General features: G+C 39.7%; 1 protein-coding gene across 4 annotated transcripts in view; it reads right to left on the reverse strand.

The window, feature by feature from the left end:
- SHROOM3 (shroom family member 3) overlaps window positions 1–18,648 on the reverse strand; it is a 197,316-nt gene that overhangs the window by 92,813 nt on the left and 85,855 nt on the right. Inside the window, exon 1 of one of the 4 annotated variants that reach the window (XM_071215948.1) lies at window positions 5,577–5,910. The exons of the other annotated variants lie outside the window; for them this stretch is intronic. The gene's annotated coding sequence lies outside the window, so the exon portion shown is untranslated. Of the gene's footprint in view, window positions 1–5,576; window positions 5,911–18,648 lie in introns of those variants that run through there. 4 annotated transcript variants of the gene reach the window in all.

Genomic DNA, 18,648 nt, shown 5'->3' on the forward strand with positions numbered 1-18,648 from the left:
TACTTTACTTCTGATAACTGCTGTTGGTTTTTTTCCCCCTCTGCAACAATTAAATCTTAAAAACCATTTTATCTAAAAGCAAAAGGTAATTAACATCTGTTATACACCTCAGCAATTGAGAGGCACCATAGTGTTGGCTCCCAATCCTGGCTCCTCCGTGCAAGTTACTTAATCTCTCTCTTGCTTTGGTTTCCTTACCTATAAAAGGAGATAATAATAGTGATTACCTCATAGGAGTGTGAGGAAGATTCAGTCAGTCAATACAAGAAGAGTTTCAGACTGTGCTTGAATCTCAGTAAGTACTAGCTAAACATTAGAAATGTATTGCCATCCTAGGTATTTTACATGCATTTTGCTATTTAATCCTTACAAAAGTTTTATGAGGTACTATTAACACCATTTTATAGATGAGGAAACTAAGGCTTGAAGGCTGTAGAACTTGCCCTAAGTTACTGAGTTCATGGTAGCAGAGCTCAGATTCAAACTGAGGTCTGTCTCCTCAGTCTACAGCCTTTCCACTATGCTGAACTGACCTCATATGAGACCATTTTGTTGTTGTTGTTCTTTTAAGGAAGGAATAACAAGAGATACCTTAGCAAGAAACTCTGACATTTAAGAAAACTGCATCGATGGAAAAGATTTAGGATTTTAAACCTCCACCTTAAGCAGGAGGCTTTAAAAAAAAAAATTAGTCAAAGCTAAAGCCTTCCTTCTCTGAAAAAAATTCCAAGAATAATGTATACACATTCATACTCACAGTCTGACTGTCTATGAGCCCTTCAGTGTACAATGTCTTATTTTGTCACTGAATTCCCAGAGTCTAATAAATTCTCAGTAAATGTTTTATAAATGTTTACTGAATGAATTATACCAACCCAACAACAAAAGATCTTTGGAGTTGGAAAAGTATACAAAATCCTTCCTAAACATTTTTTTGAACTGAAATAAAATAATTAGAGCTATTAAATGTCTTTCTTGATCACATTTACCACTCTGTCCAAAATATTGCATTGAAAATTCAGGTTATATAATTAGTTCTTTTTTAAAAAATATTGTACATGATGCAGACATCAAGAGATTTTTTTTTCCAACATCTTTGGAAAGAGGATGTAATATGGAAACCTTTCATCTGGATTCCCAGAGGAATCAGTGAGCCTGTCTGGGAGTTCAGCTTCAGCTTCTATCATTAAATCACTCCTCAAAGAAAAGAGTGGTTGGCTTAGTGGGTATTTCCTTTCTTGGGGCTCTGCTGGCAAAGGAAAGCTTTGGTAGTATTTTGATCAAGTAAGCAGGAACTTTAAACTTAAAATTCCTTACAGACTCAAAAAAGAATCCATTACAATGATGATATGACTAATACTAAGGATACCAATTAATATAAGATCTTTGATAACCTTAAATAGTTGACATGGCCTTCACAAAAAGTGGATGTTAATATTTTTATCAACACCAAAACCAAGTAAAATTGTTTCTATCACACTGAATAGAAATAATAGCTGAAATTTATTGAGTTCTTGCTAAGCTAAATACTTTAAATTATCTAATCTATCCTCACAACAGCCCTATGAAGGAGGTGATTTATTATTGTCCAGTATTTAAAGGCTCATAGGCTTTTAAAAACTTGCCCGAGGTAACATATACCTAGAGGCAGAGATGGGATTATACTTGGGTCTGTCTAACTCTAGAACCTAAATTCTTCTAATTTGAGGAGCTCCTGTACATACAATAAAATGCACAGGTCTTAAATATTCAGTTTGACGGGGTGTGACAATTATGTATACTAGGTATACATCACCCAAAACATGATACAGAACAACTTCCCTGGCTCTAGAAAATCCTTAGCACCTCTTTCCAGGCAATTCCCACACCCCCAGAGGCAACCACCCTGACTTCTGTCATGAATTAGTTTTGCTTTAACTATCTCTTCATAAATAGACTTGCTAATGTATTCTTTTGTTCCTGGCTTTTTTCTGTTAACATAATGCTTCTGAGAGTCATCCAGCTTGCTGTTTATCACTCATTCTTTCTGGTGGCTAACTAGTTTTCCGTGGCATGGATGTACCAGAGTTTGTTTACTCATTTTCCTGTTGATGGATGCTATGAGCATTCTTATACAAGTCTTTTTGTGACCTTTTGTTTCCATTTATTTTGGGTAAATACCTAGGTATGGAAATGTTGGGACACAGGGTTGGTGTATGTTTAACTTTACAACAAACTTAAGTTCTTAACTCATACTAGGCTCTACTTCCATAAAATAGCACTAGCTTATTAAGATGTTTTATTTTTCCTTTTATATGATAACTTCCCTGAAGGCAGAAAACCCATCCCCAGTTCCTGGGATGCCTCACATAGTAAATGCTTGTTGAACAAATGAATGACCACTGTTTGTATTCCTATTCCTCTGCAGGTGTTACTATAGTTATAAGAAAACTAGTTTGGGCATGCATGGAGAACTAGGACAAGCTGAAGGGTCTAATCTGTGGAGGTACTGTTTATTCAAGTAAGATGATAAACCACCCGGCCAGGAGATCTGACTTCCCATATTCTTTTTGACATGAACTTTCCTAGAAAGTGAGCTCCTCTCGTGACTGTGCAGGGAGTAATAGGAATGCAGCTTCTGTTCAAGTGACACTATGGAATGAGAAGAAAGTATCACTTCAATCAAGGTCACACAGTGGTTCGAATTACAGGATACTTTTGTCAAACAGGAGGGCAGAGGAAGCACCAACCCACAGAATCCTGACCTTCTGAAAATAACTGTCAAAACTGTAGCCCTGGAAGGGGATGTAACTCAAGCAGTTGGGTAGCCCCCTCCCACATGGGAGGTCTGGGGTTCTTTTGCCAGTACCTCCTAAAGAGGACCAAGACAGTCAGCTGACATGACAGAATGGTGTGGAGAGCTGACACAATGAGATGATGCAACAACGAGGAGACACAACCATGAAACTCAACAAACAGGGAGGGAGTGTGGCTCAAGCAACTGGGCACTTCCCTCTCACATGGGACGTCCCAGGTCGGTTCCCAGTGCCTCCTAAAGAAGAGAAGCAAGACAGCAAACTCATGTGATGGGCTGGGGTGGCAAGCTGACACAATGAGATGGCGCAACAAGGAAACACAACAAAAAACATAACAAACAGGGATCGGATGCGGCTCAAGTGATTGGGTGCCTCTCTCCCACATGGGAGGTCCTGGGTTCAGTTTCTGGTGCTTCCTAGAAGAAGACAAGCAGACACAGAGCACACAACGAACAGACACAGAGAGGGGATCATGAGTGGAAACAATGGGAGGTGGGGGTGGGGGAGACTGCAGCCTTGCAGGAATCCAGGGGAATGTACTCCAACTGAAGTTAAAGGATAGTTGATTTTAGTGAAAAGTGCTGTAAGGCTTATACATGAAAACGGAAAGTTGTGAATGAGTTTAGAGGAGAAAGTAAAAGGTTGATGCAAAAATGTAGCCAGATTTAACACATAAGCTAGGATACTGAGAAGAGCATTGAATCAAAAGTAGAGAAAGCACTCAGACACAACATCCTTACCTCAGAAGTTTATTGCACACACCCTTTTCCAGCCCTCGAAACAGAATTTTTAATTCCCATGAATCCATTCATTTATTTAAATTATATTATTTACAGTGTATTCAATGTTTCCTAGAAAGCAATTAAATCATTATTGATCCTCTGCCCTTAACAGAAGAGGACTGGCAATTCCTAAGCATAGTTTAAAATCTTTCTTACCTACAGGACTGATCTTGGTTTTACATAAATCAAAACAAGGCTTTACCTCATTTGGTAAGCAAATGTCCATACTGGGCTCAGGTGCTTTTTGGAATCTTTATTTCCTTTGGTCCCAGGTTGAGGACAGGAATTTGTTTAGAAGCCCTCAATTTTGAGGTTCGGAGATGTGACCTAGTCTTCCTTTATCCAGACAGTACTGTTCTGAAGCCATCCTATTCAGATGGATGTTTATTCTATTCTTAAAACCTCCAGGGAAGTAAATTCTCTACAACATCCCTTGGTAACCTTCTCCAGGGTTTTATCAAGTATTCGGTAAGGAAGTTCTGATGTAGAAACCAATAAAAATATTAACTCTATGAGCCTAGCTGCAAGCTCTGGAAAGGGTATGTGTTTGGGCACTTTGCTTTAAGGGTAGAGAGATGTATTTACAAAAGACTACACAAACAGAAACCATTTGCCAGAAGCAAATGTGGGAAGTTGATTCAAGTGAAATTGCCACAATAAATCCTGCTCCAACCTATGAACGATGTAAACAATTGCTGAAAAATTGTTGGTTTTAACAAGTTTTTAAGTATATTCATTTTCTTGTCAATTCCTAGTTTTAGTTCCTAAACCAGGTTTGTTAGCAATGAAAAACAAAATGTCCATTGCTGCGAAGTTTCCAAATGACGAAGATCAAATGAAGAACTACGCCTTTGTAAACAGACACGTTATTGTTATGAATAACACTCCACTTCGTTCTGTGTCGTATATTCTACCTTTCTGCAATGATCATGTAATTAGAAAAATTAAATACGATTTTAAAAGACAAATGCAGCTATTGAAATTAATGAAAACATAAACCAACTTCTGGGGAAATTACTTGAGGAAAGATTTAGCCATATACCTGACCAAGGTGCTTTTAATTGGAAATGGTAATTTAACTAGTCTTTAAACATTAATTAATTAGAAAATGAATGGAACTATCTCTAGAAATCTCTATGCTAAGAATCTCCTTGCATCCTGACATGTCACAGCAAACTCCCAGTGAAGACTTCGTACGTGTGGGCAGCTATTCACTCCGAGTCCAAAAGCCTCTGGTGCACATATGATTTAAAACAACAACAACAACAACAACAACAAACAAACCAAAAAACAGTAGTGCCAAAATACATGGTGGGTTGGGGTGGAATACCCCATCTCCCGCCCGGAAAAGATACTAAATGTGTTGACGTTTTATAAACCATTTTTCCCCGAGCAAGGCAGTTTTTATCTCTCTGGAAACTCACAATAAAACATGTGTCAGGTATAATTTCATTGGCCTGATTTAATTTTTGCTACATGACACTGGAACACACTTTTAAAAATGTGCCTTAAGATCTGGAGCAAGTGTGGCGGACAGGCATGGCCCTCACAAACCCGACTGGGACCTCTTCTACAGACACAAATCCTGTAAAATTAAGAATGGCAAGTAACTCTAAACTCAGTGGGAGCCCTCGAGGAAAGCAATTTATCAAAATTAAAATATTTCACAGATCATTTCTTCTCAAAAGTTTTCATGCTGTCAATAATCAACACTTCTTTTCCTCTTGGAGTGGCAGCTTCTGCCTCCCCAGTAGAAAAGCCAAGGCCTGGGAGTGTCAGGAGACCCTCGGGGAAAGCCACCTACCCCCCACCAGGCCGGCTGCGGGCTGCGAAAGCCCAGCGCTGGGAAACCGTCCTCGGAGACCGGTTTTTAAAGAATCGCGGCGGAAACCCTTCACAACTTAGACGGCCGTGCACCGACCCTCCCTCAAAGTGAGCCCTCGCGTCCCTGGCCGCGCTTAACGCCCGGGAGGGAGGCGGACCCAAGCCCCGCACTCACCGTCGCAGCTCGCCCGCCGCCGCCTCCCCGCGGCCTCGCGGGGCTCCAGGCCCGGGCGGACGCCAAGTTCAAACCTCTCTGCGAGGAGGAGGCGCCGGGCATCGCTCGGGGCGGGGGTCAAGCCGCGCTCGACAATGGGCGGCTCAGCCGCGCCCCGCGCCACCAGGCCCCGGACTACAGCGGCCGCGGGCGGGGGGGGGCTGGACCCGGGGCAGGCTGCGGGGCGCCGGACCCGGGCGCGCAGGCTGCGGGGCGCCGGACCCGGGCGCGCAGGCTGCGGGGGGCTGGACTCGCGCGCGCAGGCTGCGGGGCGCCGGACCCGGGCGCGCAGGCTGCGGGGGGCTGGACTCGCGCGCGCAGGCTGCGGGGCGCCGGCAGCCCCGCCTCCCCGGCCGCGGGGGCGCGCGTCCCCGCTCGGCGCTCGCCACCAGGTAATCCCGTAGGAAGCTTCCCGGATTGGCCCAGGCGCCCAGGACGGGATTTGCATCTCAATGGCAAAGAAAGCTCCCTAAGGTTTGAAAACGGGTTCTGGCTTGGAGGAGTCGGGCCCTACTCGGCGCACGGCAAAGTCCTCTCGTTTTCGCAGTGAAAAAGGGTTCGACGTATGCACTCCCAACCCGTCCTATTGTTCGTTTACAGTCAGAAAGGTGTTTTAACTTTTTTTTTTTTTTCATTTCGAAATGAAGAGGAACCCATAAAGAAAACATCAATTTTAAGAAGCCCGCGCTCACTTTTCGGGGGCAATACAGTTAGTAATTGATCAAATGAAGCATGAATGAAGCAAGGTAAAAAGTTCACAGCTTTCTAAAAAAGCTCACGTTACAAGGAAAATAACCATCTTTTTTTTTCTCTCAGCATGTCCTCTTTTCAGTGTGTCATCCAGAAAGATTCAGGCTATTGCTGATCAGCTAAAGCTGCTGAAGCCTCCCTCCTCACCCCCTTTTAGTTTCCATGGGAACTAACTCTGATCAGAAGAGGGACAGGTGTTAAGTTCAGTGGTTATGATTTTCAGGAGATTTTTTCAAACATTTGGGCCTTTGACAATATATACATTTGCATTTGTTTTGCATTTATATTTGTGCCCAGTTAATATTCTTAAGAAATGTTTGGTACTATTTTAAATTTTATCTTTCTTCAGAGGGCTCTACCAGCCCCCTTTCCATGGAGATATGATTTATTTCCTCAGAGAATACCTTTTTAAATTGCTTTCACATGTCATCTCCAGAGATTAAAATAACAGTAAGGTTTGATATTGGCTTTGTTTCTTCTCTGAAACCGAATCCCTGTTGTTTAATTTTCAGGTTCTATATTTAAGGCAATAAATGTACATACGGGCAAAGAGTAAAGAATATCTAGTCAGGACCAGAGCCCTCAGTTACCATCCGGTTGACACCCTTTGCCTTTACTTGGCTCTGCTCTTTGTTATATCCTGGCTGAATCCAGGAGTTTTAACAGCCACAGCAACCACTGAATCAGCCTATTTATTGAAATCACAGACAAGACTTTTTTGTTGTTGTCGTCGTCTCCAATAAGGTATTACCCACTTCAACGTTGTATTTTGTTTTAAATATGGTGGCACAAACGCGTACAAGCTTGTCACAAAATCAAGGGATAAGCACATTGTTGTTTCGGAGACAACCTTAAACCAGGAGGTAACATTAGCAAGTAACCTGTCCTGCTGGAATCTGCTTTTAGGGAGATATAAAGCTCAAATATATTTGAGCTTTAAAGAAGCAATCAGGCCCTGCAGTTAAAAAGCACACTGCTGCTGCCACCATGTTGAGGAAATAACAAGTATTAGGTGGAGATAAGGCCTCCTGCTCTCCTGCTGCTGCTTTATCTTGTTTTCTAAGTGCTCAGGGTCAGGTGAAATCTCACAAGGGCGGAACCGATCTCTCTATTCCTGTGTGAAACATCACTTTAAATTGGTGATTGAAAACACACTTTGGGTTCAAATCTTCTGCTCACACAACCTTGTATCACACCAGTGAAATCCATCATGATGACAGGAGGTCCCTGGGCTTCCACTGCACCATAAATTATGGAGAACATACTTTTTACTTATATTTGCAATTTAGAGGCACTGTCAGATATTTGTAAATGAAAGGAAAGCAACCTGTCTCATGGGATCAAGGATGAGGCACGAAATGAAATCTCAGCAGCAATACCAAATTATATTACTATCTCTGCTTTGGCTGGGGCGGGTTCCCTTACTTGGTGCCACATTCTTCTGCAAAATGGTCCTTCCCATCCTTCACAAAATGTAAGTAAAAAATGATCCTGAAATAGTTCCAGATACCAAGTGTGCATATGTATAAATTCCAGGCCACTTATAAAATGTTCTTGGTAAAATCATATTGCCCTTCAGTTCCTGGCTTTTAGAAATGGTCCATTGCATTAGAATCGAGAGTGTTTAATTTTTTAAAAATGAAAACAAATAAGTTGATCAAAAAATAAAGCTTTTAAGAACTGAAATCTTTTGTAAGGAGGTTACAAATAGGAAAAAACAAAAAGTACACAGCATGCTCTTAGAGACAAGAGGGTCTCTTGTCTCTGGGCCTTACTGTTTGCACAATTTTTCTTTCCTTTTTTAAAGTCTTTTTAAAAAATATCATTACTGAGATATAATTCACATACCATAAAATTCACAATTTTAAAGAAGCACATTTTTGCCCTCCCACGTTTCCTTTGATGCTGCGGTCAGCGGTGGGAGGACAAGACAAGAGGGAGTAAGTTCCTGACCAAGTGGGGGTGCTACATGCCCACCTACACAGAGATCTGCCAGAGTGAGGGGGGAAGGTCCAAGGAGGTGGTGATGGTCATGAGTGAAAAGCAGGAGTGGTGACAGGACAGGCAGGACAGCAGCTAGGACACACTTTTGGTGTATTCATGTTCTCAATTGCTTTTCTCCTAATGCTTTTAAATATTTCAGCCTATAAACCTGAACTTCAATTTGAGATAAATACAACTTATAAAATTATTTACAAGCAAATCAAGTAGGAATATGCTTAGCTGAGGATCTAGTAGAATTCAGAATGGTCTGATCTGTATTGTACACATATTTAGTTCATCCACTGTAATTGTCAGGTCTTATCAAGTAAGCAAAGATCTTTGAGACTGAATAATTTTTTTCAAGCAAAAAACTCAAAATATTTATGATTATTTCTACATAGTTCTAAAATCTAGATTAACCAGCAATTAAATTTTGAAGTATTTAATTAAAATTAGTCTAATACAATATATTATATATTTAAAGAAAATTTCTGTAGAAATCATATACACAATATGAGCTCTGAATTGACTTTTTCATGAATTTAACTTCTTTTATATATTTTGGGAGTATAGTTTTATAATATGTATCATTTTTAATATATTAAAATACATTTCACTTAGAAAAAGTCTACCATTACTTCTTTATCAATTCATTTTGGCATTCTTTCTATTATTCCAAATAAATAAAGTTTTGAAATATAACCATGAAACACAAGGGTCTTTGCTTAAAAATAGTAACTCTTCCTCTTGCCACAACCATACAGTAAGTTCTCTAGTTCATCATTACCCTTGTTTTGAATGTTGACACCTTAGAAAAGCAATGTCAATATCTATTGAATATTGAAAATAAGTTCTAGTGAGGCAGGCTAGTTTAGGGAATGAGAAGACAAACCTGGGGCCTGGCAGGAAATCACAGTCATGAGACATGTGACCATGGAAACTGCCTGTAAACCCCCCTGAGGGAAAGACCCCCACCAAAAGGCTGCTGGAAGAACCTCGCAAAAATCCCCCATTTGGAATGAGATTTCATCTGGGCTCAACCCATTTGGAATGAGATTTCATCTGGGCTCAAGGGAAAACACCAGATATTCTCAAGGGACCTTGTCTTTGGCCCCCCCCCCCCCCCCTGGGAGGAGGGAATTAACAGGTGAGGTAACCAATCAAAACTGCAAATAGCTGGGGCCCCTCCCCCAAACATTAAGAAAAGGAGTAGTAATTAACGGTTTAAAAAGTAACCGCACTAGCGCTCTCGCTCTTTTTCTGCCTGGACTGGCCCTCAAATATACCTGGGACCCAAAGTCTGTTATTTTCTCCTGTTTCTCTTCTCTTCTCTCAGGTCCTTAATAAACTACTGGCCTAACTGAACTGGCATGTTCTTAAATTCTTTTATGTAACATGGCCAAGAACCTGGAGGAATCCGGTTATACTAGGGACTGTTTAATGGTCAATATAAACAGGACACAACCGAGAAATACACTTGAAACATGGTTTGTTTACTGTAGAGAGAAAATATTAAGAACATATGGTGTGTTTCCTCCTCAGATGGGTGTTTAGATTTATTATGATTATATAGTTTCCAACATCATATTCTCTTTAATAAATAATTTTGATTTTTGAACCACTCACAGCAAAATGTAAAAAACAAGTGAACAATCATCTTAGTGAATAAAATGTTAAAAGAGAAATTTAAAGGAAATGCATTTAAGACCACTCCAAATATTACAAATAATTTATTTCCATGAAGTGTTGATTATAACATGAAGCGGCAAAACCCTATAATTTCAGTCAGCTTCTCAGTGTCTTTCACTTTAGTGTTTGCTGTTGTTGTTTGTTTCCTTAGGACTAGTATCCCATGCAAAGGCCTTTATGTAACTTGACTATTACCCAGAAAGTTACCTAGACTCTTCTTTAACTTTTTAATTTGAAATAATTTCAAACTTACAGGATAGTTGCAAAAAGTAATACAAAACTTATACAGATAATGCCAACATACCCCCACCCACCCAGATACTCTGATCTAACATATTTGCCATGTCTTCCTCTTTTTCCTTTCTCCCTTCTCCTCCCTCCCTCCCTTCCAACATCTGAGAGTACGTTGTAAACATCATGCTCTTGAACACTTAATACTTCCATGTATATTTTCCAAGAATGAGGATACTCATTATGTAACCATCTTAAGTATACACATCAAGTTCATGATATTTAACATTGATATAAAACTTACAACCCATAGTCTGACTTTTTCATATGCTTCACTATGTCCTTTGGGGCATATTCCCTTCCACTATTGGATTCAGTCCAGAATCATTTATTGCATTTAATTGCCATTATCTCTTTAGTCTCTTTACCTAAACCCTTGCAGATGTTGAACCCAATGAAAAGAGAGGGGAGGACTGGGCAAGAGAAAGTTCATTCACTATTTATTTATGCCACTACAATTTATGCTACAAGAACATTTGACTGCATGCCCTGACTGGGTCATATCTGGGGCACTGCATCACACTTACATAGTTTAAGTAGAAGCAAAAAGGTTAGGGAAAAAATAGAACAACAACAATGAAAACAAAAATGAGCAGAATATGGCTTCGAAGGCTAGACAGTCTCAGAAGGTACAGGCAGTCAGCAAATTTCTGTCCTCATGGTCATGGAGGAGACAATGGACATTGTCAAGGTTGTGGGGGTCACTGATTAAGCAGCAGTCACTCAGCTCAGCAGCCTCAAGTCATTAAGGAGATAAGAACTGACAGCATTCTCTTTGGGAAGTCTTGGTTGAAAGACCAGAAATGCATCCCGGAAACCAGAAGCAGCCTAAAAGTGCATGTAGGAAACAGTTAAATTGATTGTGAAGCATATCATGCAGCATTTAAAAAGAATGAAGTAAACCTACATGTATTGACATGAGGAGATGTCCATATAATATTGTTATGTGAAAAAGCTTCCAATTTGCTGTCTTACATGTATAATATGGTTTTATAAATGTCCAGAAAAAAATCTGGGAAGAAATACTAAATTATTCAGTAGACTGAGACTGCAGAGAAAGAAATGCCAGGGGATAAATTAAAATTTATTTCTTGCTTTAAATACTTCCATATAATTTGAGGGTTTTTAAAAACAATAAGTATGATTTACTTTTTTGAATAAAATTAATAAATAAAGATTTTAATAATTAAAAAGAGTGCCCTGGTGGGAGTTATTGCTTAAAAGTTTTCTATGTTGGGTGATAAAAAGTTTTAGCAGTGGAAGATGGTGACGATAGCACAACATTGTCAAAGTGAATAAAGCCAGTTCTGCTTACCACTTGTGTGTACGTGACCCCACTTGTTATTATTGCATTACCAAGGAGATTCTACCCAACTTGTCACCTTTTGTTTTCTGGACAGTATAATATAAGGAGACTCCAGGTCTAGATATGATTAGATAATATCATCAAACTTTCAATTCTTCTTGTTTTTTATTTGGCAGAAAGCCGTGACTCTGTCATCATTTCTGTACAATTGTCTCTTCCATCAGACAGTGAAGCCCTTGAGGGCAGGGACCATGTGTACTGGTCACTGCAGAATCTTCTAGGCTAGCTCTGTACCTGCTGTTGAAAGAATGAAAATACTAGGGAAAAAATATAGTATATATTCAGGAAGTTTCAGAATAGCTTAAGGGAATTGTCCCATTCATAAATTTTTTTCTCCTTATCTTTCTCTCACTTTGACCCCCTGCAATTCAAATACAACTTACTGAGCACAGGCTATGTGCCAGGCATTGGGATACCAAGATGGATGAGGCCCTAGCCCTGACTTCAAGGCACTCACAATTTAGTGGGAAACGCAGACATTGGTTCTGTGTGATCGAAGAGTGGAATGTGGTGATTAAGACTGGGTTCATGAGCCCATCTTAACACTTGCTAGCTATGTGTAGGCTACTTGATCTCACTAAGCCTCACTAAGGTTTTCCTCTGTAAAATAAGAATAATTACACTTTCCACAGAAGGTTTTTGTGCAGGTAATATGAGATAATGAATTGAGTGCGTGTATTTGGTGAAGAAGGGTAATAGTGAGATATCAATTGTTCTTAGTCTCCACCCCCTCTTCCCCTCCTCCCCTTGAATTTCCCAGTGGCCCTTTTCTTTCCTCCCAGTCAGTACCATTCATTGACCAGGGAAGATGATTCAGTCGAGCTCATATAACAAAGAACTCCAGGCATAGACTTAAGATTTGGAAGAATATTCACTTAGAACCAGAAGTGAAGGGGATTTAGAAGCTGGAACAACCTGAACTTTGACTCCATAAACTGAGGCCTGGGTGGGGCAAGGCAGAAGCTCCAGATAGACTTGGGGACCTGAGAGCAGAAAGGATTTGGGCCCTGACCCCAGATGAGAGTGTGGAAAGGGGGCTCAGTCCTAGAGTTGCAGTCCTGGAGCAGGACCCAAAGAAATGTCTGTGTGGTTTTCCACCAATCCTGCCAACCCAGAGTGGTTCAGGAAAGGCAGAATGTTTCTGGTGAAGCCAGGGGGCTCAGGTGCCCAATGGATTTGAGGAAGATGGAGATACAACCATCCCAACAGACACGCATGGGGAGATAATGACACAGGGACCAAAAGTGCAACCAAACCTGCCCCTGCCCGCCCTAGGCAACACACACAGACAATTCAATTGCTACTCCAGGAACCAGAGAAAACCCCGAAGGGGCAGATACTAAATTTCTGCCTCCCAGTTGAATGACCTTTCAAAATAGAAATTACGGTCAGTTTTTTTAAAAAAAGAGTACATTTCTTCCATATCTGTATTTATGGCTCAAGATTGTACCCAACAAATATGTAAATCCTCAGCACTGTGCCTAGCCTATAAAAGCCTCAAAAATAGTAGCTATTATTATTTTGATTAAAAGTTCTGTGTACTAAAGCATACAATCCATCCAAAGTATACAATCAATGGCATTTGGTATAAACACTTAATTGTGCATTCATCACTTCAGTCATTATTAGAGCATTTTCATTATTCCAATAATAATAATTAAGAAAAAAGCTCTACCCCTTAATAATCACCTCTCAATATCTATGCTTCCCCTGCCACACATAGCCGCTATTAAGTTTCCATCTTTCTAATTTATCTGTATTTACATTTTGTATAGATGGAGGCAAACAACATGTAGTAGCTTTTGTCTAGTATCCTATCTTTCACTTAGTTTATTTCCTGTTCTTTTTTACCCTTAATAGAAGATTTATTAATATATTACTATATAGTACTGTCCATATTTTGCTTTGGTTGTATTTTTGCCTGATGTTAATATCTTGTAACATTAACCTACATTTGTTCAGGAAACAAAGACTTTTAGGCCATCATCAGGATTTAGACGTTACTTTGTAAGCATTGAGAAATCACTACAAATTTTATACCAGTGTCATGATTAGATCTGCATGTTTAAAAAGTCATCCTGATGCCATGTGGAGGGTGGACTGAATGGGAGAGACTGAGCACATTGATTTTTTGCTATAATGCCTTTGTCACTAAGATGTAATCTCACTCCCTTGGGGCCAGAATTATTGCATCCTGGTTGAGAGCTCAGGCTGGGCAAACAGATTGCTTAGATTTGATTTCTGGCCCCGCACTTCCTCTATGACCTTGCACTGGTCACTTACTTCTCTAAGAAGCAGGTTCACCATGTGTAAAACTAAAGATTAAATCTGAATTATAGGGTTGCTGGGGTTTTAGAGGTAGTAGTTCCTATGAAGTTCTTAAAACAGTGTCTGGCATAAAGTAAGTGCTTATTAGATTTTAACTCTTATTAATTAGGCTGCACTTAAAATCATGATAAACTTTGTATGGGAAAGCATGACGATTACATAGGAAAATCATGACAAAGTCTTCAACTCATGGCATTACTTTAAATTTTGATCACCTGACAAAATTACAGGGAAAAAATTCACTTTATTTTTTTATTATCTTTTTTAAAAAAAGATACATAAATCATACAAAAACACTTATTAAAAAAGGTACAGTTTCAAACTACTGAACACTGACTGTAGTAGTTGTGCTGGAGAAAGTGTTTTTCCTTTTCAACCTTGAAACTCTCAACTGGGGTGACCTGAACTAACAGCGGTCACCTCCCTTTAGAGGCTGCAAGCTTCTGGAAGAAGGTGAAGTTTGCTTGGTATGTGAGGGCATTTGACTCTTTGAAAAAGGCATGTGATCTAGGTGACAATGAATGCTGAGGGCCCAGAGTCCTGAAAGGTAAATCTCAACAAGTGACAGGTCCTTAACAGCACGGGTTCAACTGGAGTGCATTCAAGGACTGGTATGTCCTTGTCACTGGGGAGACTATGCACAGGAAAAGTAGGGAGTTGGTGTGGGTAAGGGCAGGCAGGGCTGAGCCAGATAGCATTTTCTGCCTAACCTGTGCCTGGGGAGAAGCATGAAATTATTTTCTGACTGGGAAAGTGAGTATTTTAATTGATGGTGTCTGTGAGCCAGGAAAACTGGGGACTGAAATCTTTTCTGGGACATAATCTGATATATTCTGATGACAGCTGTAGATCTTTTTCTTTTATACAAAACTATTCACGTTTCCAAAAAATATAGGTGAAAAATAAGGATTTGGAGGAAGTGTGAGGAAGAAAAAACATACTGATTTAGAGATGAAATTCAATGCAATTCCTATCATTGACTTGCAAAATTTATATTTTAACAAATACTGCCTGCCTCCCTGTCCAAGAACCACCAGGATGACTGGGTGGGGTAAAAGTGCCAGAGAGACAGTACAGGAGATAAGAAAAAGATAAATAGGAAGAGAGAAAGAATGAGCTGAGAATAGACCCAGGATGGCACACACTGGCATTCCTGGAGGGCAGTGCATGGAAGGTTTTAAAACCAGGTTGAGGTATTTGAGTCTAATCTTATGTGATTAAATAAGGGGAGAGCAGTACTGGAGAGAGAGGCAGGTGACACTGTTATAAATTGCCCTGGCTTATTGAAATCTATTTTAATGACTAAAAGGATTGTGGTATCCATTCCTTAAGAACCTATAACTTATTTAGTACAATGATCTGCTTCCCTGATCAAGGAAATTTACTGATGGCGCCAACGGTGATTTCTTCATAACAATAAAAAACATCAACCGCAAACAAAAATCACTTTTATAAATTGCCCATTGATTTTGGCACTTCATGTTTTTGCTCTGCATTAGAATGTCAGACCTTTTCAAAATGGACATGTTATTAATTTATTCACAGCACCAAGGCTTTCTCCCCTCTTCCCCGCAGGTTTTCTTCCTAAGACTTCAACCTGTGCAATCTTGGCTTTAGATAATTATTTAAATATTGTAACATCATCATCATTTCCATACACTGCCTTAAGAACAACCTTAGTTGCTGCAGAAGTGTAACTGTTGGAGCAAAATCAATGGGAGTGTTTGAAATGCAGATAATTTGCTGCTACTATGGATCAGACAGTATGGTGTTGAATTGAATATGGTATTGAACGTAATTTTCAAAAGGGGTTAAATCTTCATTTGGTGCTCTAGATTAAAAAAAATCAGTATGAATGATTGAATTGACTCTGAACAAATAAATATTGCAATGTTTAGTTTAAAAAATCACCTTATCTTCATTTGTAAACCTTAGCATTTATGTTGGGAAAAAAAATTTTCCACCAGCTAGTTGGCAGCAGTCTTGGCCTTGAAGGGCTAGCTTCTTTGGGTCTCAAAAGAAAAATAGAGATATTAACTGTAGCTCCTGTTTTCAATTTTGGCAATCTCATTTTAACTATTGATTTATAAGAAGCCAGTACACTGCCCTTTATTCTTTAAAAGCAACCTGTTTTGTTTCGTGTTTTTATCTTAAAAACACCAATCACCATGAAAACTCGTTTTCAGAGATCATTTCCTAGGATCTTTCATTTGCCTCAAGTCACAGCATTTATTTCCTACTTTCATAGGTAGATTCAAGCAAAAGGATTTAAAAAATAAAACACAACAAAAACTTTCCAGTAATTTGTTTTTAAACACAACTTTCTCCCAATAGGTGTTCAGGAAACTGCTCTACTCCAAGCCGGATGTCAATGTTATTCCACATACTTCAGTGCTCTTGCCCAAAGATAAGACAGGAGAGAAAATCTATTTTTAAAGTTTTTATAATCAGTGCATTTGGGTGGCATCCAAAGTGTGCTTGTATTGGCCAAAGGCAAAAAGATAACATGGTCCCAGGGCAGTTTGTAGCAGTCTCTTGGCTCCCATTTCTTGGTGGAGGTCCGGAAATCATGGTTATACAAAGACAGCCGCTCAGAAGAGCTCAGCCAGAGCCTACCAGTGATAGTGGCAGCTACCATTTATTTAGGCTCAGTATTAGTCATACACCATGCTTAGGCTTTTATACCTCATTTCTAATTTTTACAATAATTCTTGAAGGTATCAGTCCTGTTTTATAGGAGAGAAAAACGCAGCTCAGATTTTGAGTAACTTGCCAAGTCCAACAGTGAAGAAAGGGCAAATCAAACTGAGGTCTGCCCAGTTCCAAAACATAAAAAAAATCACCCTGGATGACTAAGATAATGCTGAAGGGTAAAGTACTTTAATAGGACAAGGTTCTACTGTCGCCTTGAAGGCATAGGAATGTCAACACTGCCATTCTTGACTTGGCATTCAGGAAGCCAAAAAAAAAAAGATACTTAAAGCCCTTCTTGCCTAACATATGGCACAGATGTTGACCAAAGCCCAAATTTCGCCAGAATGATCTTTTTCCTCAGTACATGGAAAGTTACAATATAATTTTCCCTTACAAATGTTGCCTTTTCCCAAATGAGAGGCATCTAATTTTGCCTGATTGCATTCTTACTTGTTCAGCTAAAAGGAACAGAGTTTTTCCAACTATGTTTAATGAATCCAATAACCACTATTTTGCACACATGCCTGGGTTTCCCTCTTCCACACTCTGTTCACATTTATTTACCTTTGTCTGGGTTGCTGTCCCATCTCCCACCCCAATATCTACTATAGAAATTCTAGTCAATAGCCCAGGAACTGCAAATGTCTTTTTTTTTTTTTGAGGCATCCCCAGGCATCAAACCTGGGACCTTGTACATGGGAAGCAGGTGCTCAACCACTGAGTTTCACCTGTTCCCTACTCTTAATGAAGCTTCTCTGATCCTCTTGTCCTAAAAATTTCTCCCTACTTGGAATGTTCTAAGTATATCATTCAATCACCTATTATGTCTCTTTTACCTTAAATAAAGTTATTGGTGTCATTAAACAAAAATCCCTCTTGCCCCCTTAGACTGAAAGTGTCTTAGGAGTACCAAGGATTATTATGCCTCATTCATCTCTGCTCTCCCACAGCACTTCGCACACTTAGGTGCTGGTTTAACGACTGTTCCCAAAACTGTTATGTACAAGCTCAGCATCTTTTTTTTTTTTTTTTTTTTTAGTGCAGGTTGCCTTCCTAGTCCGTCTTTGTTTATCTAAGTGCCATTCTTTCAAGACCTTTCCTCAACTGCTCTAGCCATCTTCTCCTGAACTTAGATTGTAATTTTTAAAAAAAAATGCTTATTCTATATTGCCTTGAAGCACTATTTGTTTATGTATATGTCCTATCTACCCAACCAGAGCTACTACTCTGAACAGTATTATTATTCTTAACAATAACTGGCATTTATTGAACACTAACTTTGTCTAAGGCACTTTAACCCTATCTGTTCAATCTCTTAAAGAACTTCAGGGTCTCCTGACTTTGTTCCTTGGCCTTCTCTAATGCTATATGCTCCTGGGTTTTGACAACTGGACATAAGATCCTTGAAGGCAGGGACACCATCTTTCTGGGAACTTACAGTGTCAAGGGGGTACATGGTAGAAAACAGATCCCCAATAAATGTTCCATTAGAGCTGTGGAACTACAAAGTTCACAAAACAATGCTATGAAACCTGTTTTTAGAAATACAAGCAGTAGTCCCTTATCTCTAGTTATCAAGTGAGAACACTTCCCCTGTCAGTATGGAAGCTGCTAAATTTAAGAGTTCTGATTTTTCTTTTAATTCAACAAGAGATTCCCCACTCTTCATAAGATGGATGTGTTTTAGCCACAAGAATGAAAGCCTGTGCTAAGTGCCTTGACTCTGAGCTTTCCTCCCATCCCTGTGCCTTCTCCACCTCGTTTATCTCAGGTCTAAATTCGCATTTGTGGCTAAACGAGAACTGGTCTCCTCCTCATGTGCAGGAATGAAAAGATCTGATGGGAACCTGAAAGCTTCGCCAGAGGAAACTGTCTGAGCCCATGATTTACATCCCTGGTTTTCTTATTAACTAACTGCCAGACTTTGGAAAA

Source organism: Dasypus novemcinctus, chromosome 1, assembly GCF_030445035.2.
Source record: "Dasypus novemcinctus isolate mDasNov1 chromosome 1, mDasNov1.1.hap2, whole genome shotgun sequence".
Lineage (NCBI taxonomy): Eukaryota > Metazoa > Chordata > Mammalia > Cingulata > Dasypodidae > Dasypus > Dasypus novemcinctus.